The sequence below is a fragment of the Engraulis encrasicolus genome, chromosome 8 (genome assembly GCF_034702125.1).
Source record: "Engraulis encrasicolus isolate BLACKSEA-1 chromosome 8, IST_EnEncr_1.0, whole genome shotgun sequence".
Classification (NCBI taxonomy): Eukaryota; Metazoa; Chordata; class Actinopteri; order Clupeiformes; family Engraulidae; genus Engraulis; species Engraulis encrasicolus.
Genome location: NC_085864.1, coordinates 3031328 through 3038827, shown reverse-complemented (window position 1 = coordinate 3038827; position 7500 = coordinate 3031328). Strand labels below are relative to the sequence as shown.

General features: G+C 44.9%; 1 protein-coding gene across 3 annotated transcripts in view; it reads right to left on the bottom strand.

The window, feature by feature from the left end:
• Positions 1 to 7500, bottom strand: part of cadm2b (cell adhesion molecule 2b) — a 345952-nt gene that overhangs the window by 315225 nt on the left and 23227 nt on the right. The gene's annotated exons all lie outside the window — the stretch shown is intronic.

Below are 7500 nucleotides of genomic sequence, written 5' to 3'. Positions count from 1 at the left end.
TTTATGTTTACCTGTATGTGTGTGTTTCCTTGCTTGTATGGACACTTTATGTATGTCCATATGAGTGTGTACTATGTGTGCATGTATGTGTGCATGTGTGCGTGCAAAGGATTTCACCACTGCACCATTGTAGCCTACTTTCTCCGTCTGTGTCTGTGTGGTAATAAGCCATTTGACAAAGGATGGGCAAATCCCACCAATCCTATGAAATTGGAGCTGCGTTATAAGTGAGAGGCGAGCGAGAGAGGCAGAATAAGGCTGCCTTTGTGATAAGCAGTCTGAAACTGTGACAGAGGAGATAGTTACAGTGGGGCTATTTTCAGGAAGATAAAGCCCTCTGCACTGCATTACAGTACAGAACACGAGCAAAGATGGGAATAAAACTAATAACAAGCTCTATGGTTTTTTGGATTTTTTTGGGCCTTAAACTGCCTTATCTTTGTAATAGCATTTGATCCTCGTTCGATTGATCAATTACTAGTGGTCTAGTAGCTGGTCTTTGTTGGAGTATTGTTATTATTGTATATTTTTCAGAATGTTATCTGTGACAGTATATTTGTGTGGGTGTGTGTGTGTGTGTGTGTGTGTGTGTGTGTGTGTGTGTGTGTGTGTGTGTGTGTGTGTGTGTGTGTGTGTGTGTGTGTGTGTGTGTGTGTGTGTGTGTGTGTGTGTGTGTGTGTGTGTGTGTGTGTGCACGCGAGTGTGTGTGTGTGTGTGTGTGTGTGTGTGTGTGTGTGTGTGTGTGTGTGTGTGTGTGTGTGTGTGTGTGTGTGTGTGTGTGTGTGTGTGTGTGTGTGTGTTTGTGTGTGTGTGCATGTGTGTGTGTGTGTGCTTCGCCTCTATTGTGACATGCCTATACTCACTGAGTTTATTCAATTGCAGTTCTTTCGGTAACGTTGCAAAGACTTTTCAACTTACAGTATCTGCACTGTGGATTTTGTTCATTTTCAGCCATGCACACAGAGATAGATTGCTTTCCATTTCTCCCTGCCAAAACGCAGGGCCATATCTGATTACGGAATTCCTGTAATGTTAAATGCTCAAATCTCCTCTTTGGGCATGATAGGCACCCTTTTCGGTTACAGCTTAGACTGCTGCAGTAGCACAGCTGCTGACAATTCTCTTTTCCCATCCAAAAAATAAACAAAATTAGATCAAAAAAATAAATAATATAAATAAATCGGAGCCTGCCAACCTCTCCCCACATGATGCACTGTTTGCAATGTTTTTGCAACACTTAGACAGTAGCACAATATACTCTATAGAGTTAGTGTTGAATTAAACTCTCTAAATGTTGAGCTAACACTAAATCGACACTTAGAGAGTGAAATGTAACATTCCTCTATATTCAGCTATGTTTGGTCCAACTCCAACCCCAAGTGATGCATTACCCAACACCAAAATGTTTTGTATATCGTATGTCAGGCAGAAACCTTGTATTTCCATATTTCATTGTTTTTTTCACTTTATTATTTTCTAAATCATAATAAAAAAATAGTGGATGTATGAGGTTTCTATTGGACAGCGACGGTATACTTCTTTTGGTGAAACGGAAGGACTCTATTTCAAGAGGCCCCTATCATCCTAACATCCTATCCATGCTGTGTTCTCCTCCACATGGTGCATCTTTCACAGTTTGTAAAAATGAAAGAGACACACTCAAATGTTTTTTTTTCTTCTCAGCTTTTAGTAGTGCTGAGTCCCACAAACAGCATAGATGAATTGAGCACTCTTAGATGTTTGCTTGTTTGAATACTTGGAGAGCTGATTTCACATCTTCTAAAGTGTAGGCCTATTTGGTCCCAACCTAATCCACCAAGTGTTGATTTAACACTGAATTTTTAATTGTAATCAAAAATAAATATTTGAGTGTTGTCATATTGTCTGTGAAATTGTCGTATCGTCTTATGCGTCACGTTGTGTGTCATATTGTCATGTTGACTGTTGTCGTACTTCCATCTCCAATCCATCTACCCTCCCAGAGAGCACCTTACTCCACACCCCCTCCACACCCCCACACCTTCCCTTCCCACAGCCCTCAGAGATTATCCTCCCCTGGCCTGCAGACCCCAAGCCTGGGCTCAGACAGGAGAGAGAGAGAGAGAGAGAGAGAGAGAGAGAGAGAGAGAGAGAGAGAGAGAGAGAGAGAGAGAGAGAGAGAGAGAGAGAGAGAGAGAGAGAGAGAGAGAGAGAGAGATGGGGGGTGGAGAGAAAAAAATGGGAGGGGGTGTTGTGGGAAGGGAGAAGATGGTAGACAGGTGTCTCAGTGGGGAGAAACGGATGAAGGGATGAAGGGCTGGAAGGTGGAGAAGGAGAGAGATGGGTACAGATGGACAGGGAAAAAGACAAAGATGGAGAGACAGAGATGGAGATGGAGAAGAACGGTCGGGAGAGCGAGAAGGATTGACAGAGACACACACAGAGAAAGGGAGCGGGAGCGAAAGACAGGGACAGCATGGGAGGGAGAGATAGAGCGAGCGAGAGAGAAGAACAGAAAAGGCAGGGATGGAGTAGGAGAGAAAAATAGAGAGGAAGTCCAGGGTTCTTGACTAAGTGCTTGCCCAGGCATTGCAGAGATGCAAAGCGCCTTTCTATGCAGATTACCTCCGCAGCTTTGGCAGATCTTTTGTTGCTGCTGTCCCTGTCTGGTAGAGAGAGAGAGAGAGAGAGAGAGAGAGAGAGAGAGGGAGAGAAAGAGATAGAGAGAGAGAGAGAGAGAGAGAGAGAGAGAGAGAGAGAGAGAGAGAGAGAGAGAGAGGGAGAGGGAGAGAGAGAGAGAGAGAGAGAGAGAGAGAGAGAGGGAGAAGAGGGGTATGTTTGGCAGCCTCTCGTCCATTTCTCCCCATGTCTTAGGAGGATTCCAGAGCACATGTTGTGGGATATGTCTGGATATGCCAACCGCAGGAAGACAACAAACAAATGACCTTGCCAACTCCATTCAATTTATATAGCAAATAGCAAGTCAACTCCTAGAGCACAGGGTTTTGTATTTCATTTGCATGTCTGAGGGTGTGCGTGTGCGTGTGCGTGTGTGCGTGTGTGTGTGTGTGTGTGTGTGTGTGTGTGTGTGTGTGTGTGTGTGTGTGTGTGTGTGTGTGTGTGTGTGTGTGTGTGTGTGTGTGTGTGTGTGTGTGTGTGTGTGTGTGTGTTTGGAGCAGGGACTGCAATCAATGTTTGTGTGGGCTGAGTTGCACACATGCCAGATATAGTAGGCTACAGTTCATATGAATAAACAAAGATATTTTTTAATGAGCAACAAGCTAACTCAAAACCACAGCCATTTCAGAAACAGAGATGTAAAAAAAATCAACTGCGTCAATAAAAAGAAATGGTGAAAAAAGAACCCAGGAAGAAGCAGCCTCACACCCAGGCTTCATGATCTCTAGTCTAGTCCACTTAGGAATTTCACACCTCTACAGAAAAAAGAGAGCCAGCTTTTTTCAAACTGACAAGCATTTTGGTCCAGGTGAAAGCTGAACACGTACACAAAAAATACCACACAGACGTGTGCAGTCAAAAAAAAAACCACACAAAACACACACAGACACAAAAGGCATGCACACACGTGTGTGTGTGTGTGTGTGTGTGTGTGTGTGTGTGTGTGTGTGTGTGTGTGTGTGTGTGTGTGTGTGTGTGTGTGTGTGTGTGTGTGTGTGTGTGTGTGTGTGTGTGTGTGTGTGTGTTGTTTGTAGCAGGCACTGCTATCCATACTTGTGTGGGCTGAGACGTACAAGTAGGCTACAGATGCCAGATAGACAGTAGATATGAATAAAATTAAATGAAATCAATACAAAATATGGTGACAAAAAACAGGAAGAAGCCGTCTCATGCCCAGGCTTGTCTTGCACCCAGGCGCTTGATTCAAACTGACAAGCATTTTGATCCTGGTGCAAGCTGAATACACACACACACACACACACACACACACACACACACACACACACACACACACACACACACACACACACACACACACACACACACACACACACACACACACACACACACACCCACACACACACACACACACACACACACACCAAATACATACATACACATAGCCTACATCTACATGTTGTGGTCAAACAATATGCATGCACGCAAAAAAAAGCACATACATACACTAAACGCTCTCTCTCTCTCACACACACACACACACACACACACACACACACACACACACACACACACACACACACACACACACACACACACACACACACACACACACACACACACACACACACACACACACACACAGCAACCTCCACCCCCACCACCATCGACACCTCCACAACCACTGCCTCCCACTCTTCTTAGTGCATGTATCCAAACATACCCCTCATCCGTTCTAACGAGGGTCAATTACAAGGGGATAATCCATAGCCAATTCCCCCTGACTGATGGCCCAATTAAGCCTGTTTATGTCATGCTTAATAACTTACTTCCCGATAAGCAGAAATACTGGCGCAGACGCGCCGCCCATGTTCTGCCTTCATCGTATAGTATGTGGCGGCCGAGAGCGTAGCGTACAAATACACGCGGCCGGCCCACGTTTGATGTCTTGTCTTGTCTCGCGTCGCGTTCATATAGAAACCAACATGTCCCGACACATCTCTCTCTCTCTCTCTCTCTCTCTCTCTCTCTCTCTCTCTCTCTCTCTCTCTCTCTCTCTCTCTCTCTCTCTCTCTCTCTCTCTCTCAATCTGACGCTGAGTTTACTGGTTCTCCATGTAGCTGATGACAGGGGTCTTTGATGTCCATTGTGGCTGATGCACTGTAATGAAACACTTGGTGATTACACGAGGGCGTTTGAAGTAATGGTGTCGTGGCGGGGCGGTACGCTGCGCGACGTCGTGATAAGTTGACATGAAATTAGAGGGGATGGAAATTGCGGTGGCAACCAGGCAGTGTTGGTGTGAACAGATAACACAAGTTAGCGATGTAAATTTTCTGCTAATCTGCCGGAGATACTCTTGAGGACTTGATGGGGATGTACATTTGCTGACACCCAGCAACTCACAAGCGCATAACTGTGTCCCAGAGAGAGAGGGGGAGAGAGAGAGAGAGAGAGAGAGAGAGAGAGAGAGAGAGAGAGAGAGAGAGAGAGAGAGAGCGAGAGCGAGAGCAACAAAAAAGTGCTACTCCATTGAGGGCAATGGAACCTTTTGCTGAAGGCAAGTGAAGCAAGATGAAGCTGATATAGCACTGCAAAATAAAAAGCTAATTAACCAAGCAGCTCTACTGGGGGAATATGCAAAAAGGCCAAAAGAGGAATTGTTGCTTCATTAGCACTTCAAAAAGAGAGAAGGAGTTAACCGTAATTAAAAATAAAAAAATAAAAACAATTGAACAATTCCAAAAATGGATAAGCATGTGTTTTTCATGATTCATGATAGACAAAGTGACCACAATGTGAAAATGTGACCTTGTTACCAAGATAAAAAAAAAATATTAACTGTGTTTTTTTTAATATGGTGGCACAATGTTGAAAAATAAAAGCACACCGCTTCTAAAATTCAGGAAAAAACTAACATAAAACACTCTGAGAAGAACACAACCAAACATCTGTGGCCAAATGACAAATTTCTCTAACTTTGTCTCTTGTTCAGAGTGTAAAATTAGGGTGATGAAAGTAATACCTAAACCCTTTTAGGAAGCAGCCAAGGTGACTAGATCTCAGAGAAAATGGTGACATTAGGGGTTTGATATGTGATGTGCGTGCGTGCGTGCGTGCGTGCGTGCGTGCGTGCGTGCGTGCGTGCGTGCGTGCGTGCGTGCGTGCGTGCGTGCGTGCGTGACCGTGAGTGTGTGTCTGTGTGTGTGTGTGGGAAGCGATACCTGATGAAGGGATTGTGTGGATACGTTAAACTTAGTGACCTGCAGAAGAAAACGCAACAGAGAGGATACAAGATGCGGCAATATGGCACCTGCACCCCCGGCATCCCTCATTTCCTCATTTTCCCTCCAGTGCACACGGCCGTTTGATGCTTTTTAAATTCGTACGGAATAATGAGTCTCTCATACGAGCGCTCATAAATTAGCAATGGCATTATCTATTAGGCCTCAATTGATCTGCAAAATACATACTTTGATGCCGAAAAAAAGGATAATTTTCCCCATTCCGCTATGGGGGCTACGGTGACTTTAATGATTTGAATTCTTAGAGATGTGAACCGATGCTTTAAACAAAGTAATTGGGTTAGATAGTTAGAAAATTAATTAGAAAAGCACACAGTTAAAAACTGTGTCAGGCGGGCTCCGAAACCCTCCATTCTGGTCTAGTAGACCATTGCACAATTTCAATTAAATATAGCGACCGAAACGAAGTTGGGGCCGCTTTAATTGACGCTCAAGCTCCATCGACCATCCTAACTCTCTCACACACACACATACACACATACACATTCTCTCACTCTCTCTGTCTCTGTCTCTCTCTCTCTCTCTCTCTTTTATTTCCCCCTAACTCATCTCCGCACTCATGTTAATTGGCTGATAACGTTTGAGCTTACTGCGTGTGCAAGCATGTTGGACATGACCGACATGTCAGATGGATTTGAGGGTTTTGAAAAATATGAAACATGCAAAAGTGCAAATTAATCTCAAATGTCAGCGCTTTTACAGCCCCTTCATCTTCGCTCCAGGGAATAAGTGCATGATGTGAGCTCAAGTGTGTGTGTGTGTGTGTGTGTGTGTGTGTGTGTGCTTATGTGTCTGTGCTTGTGTGTGTGTGCTTTTGTGTGTGTGGGTGCGCGCACGAGAGAGAGAAGGAGGGCATAACTACCCCTCTCTTTCTGTCTGTCTTTCTCTGTCCTCTGTCTCTGTCTCCATCTCTGTCTCTCTCACTCTTTCTTTCTCTCTCTCTCTCTCTTTCTATCTGTGACTCACAATAATGCACACCTCCACACAGAGGTAGGGCCAACTGTACACACAATACCACAACGGAAACCACATATCTGCTCCAGCTCCAGCTATCCCACCTCCACCATCACATACTAAGCACTGTGGTGCACTGTGCAAGTGTGTGCATGTGTGTGTGCGTGCGGGTGTGCGCGTGCGTGTAAGCCACCTCCACCACCCACCACACTGTAAGCAGCCAGCCCAAAATCGGATACAGACACACAGACACCCGTTTCAAAAAAGCCTTTCTTCCGCCAAGCTAAGCCCAAAACCATCCCAGTGCAGCACAGTACACAATGGCAGCCGCAACAATTCTCCACACACCCGCCACATTGGTGCTACTAATTACCACATTTCACCCTGCCAGCCACACACCCGAGAGAGAGAGAAAGAAAGAGAGAGAGAGAGAGAGAGAGAGAGAGAGAGAGAGAGAGAGAGAGAGAATAACAAAGAAGAGGAGATGGAAGAGAAAGTCGTACACATAGAGTGGTGGGAAAAGAGGAGTAAAGAAAATAATGAGAGGTAGAGGAAAACAGAGAGACGGGTACAACATGAGGCAGAGACAGAGAAGAGAGGGAGTAAAAAGGGGGATTGAGAGAGA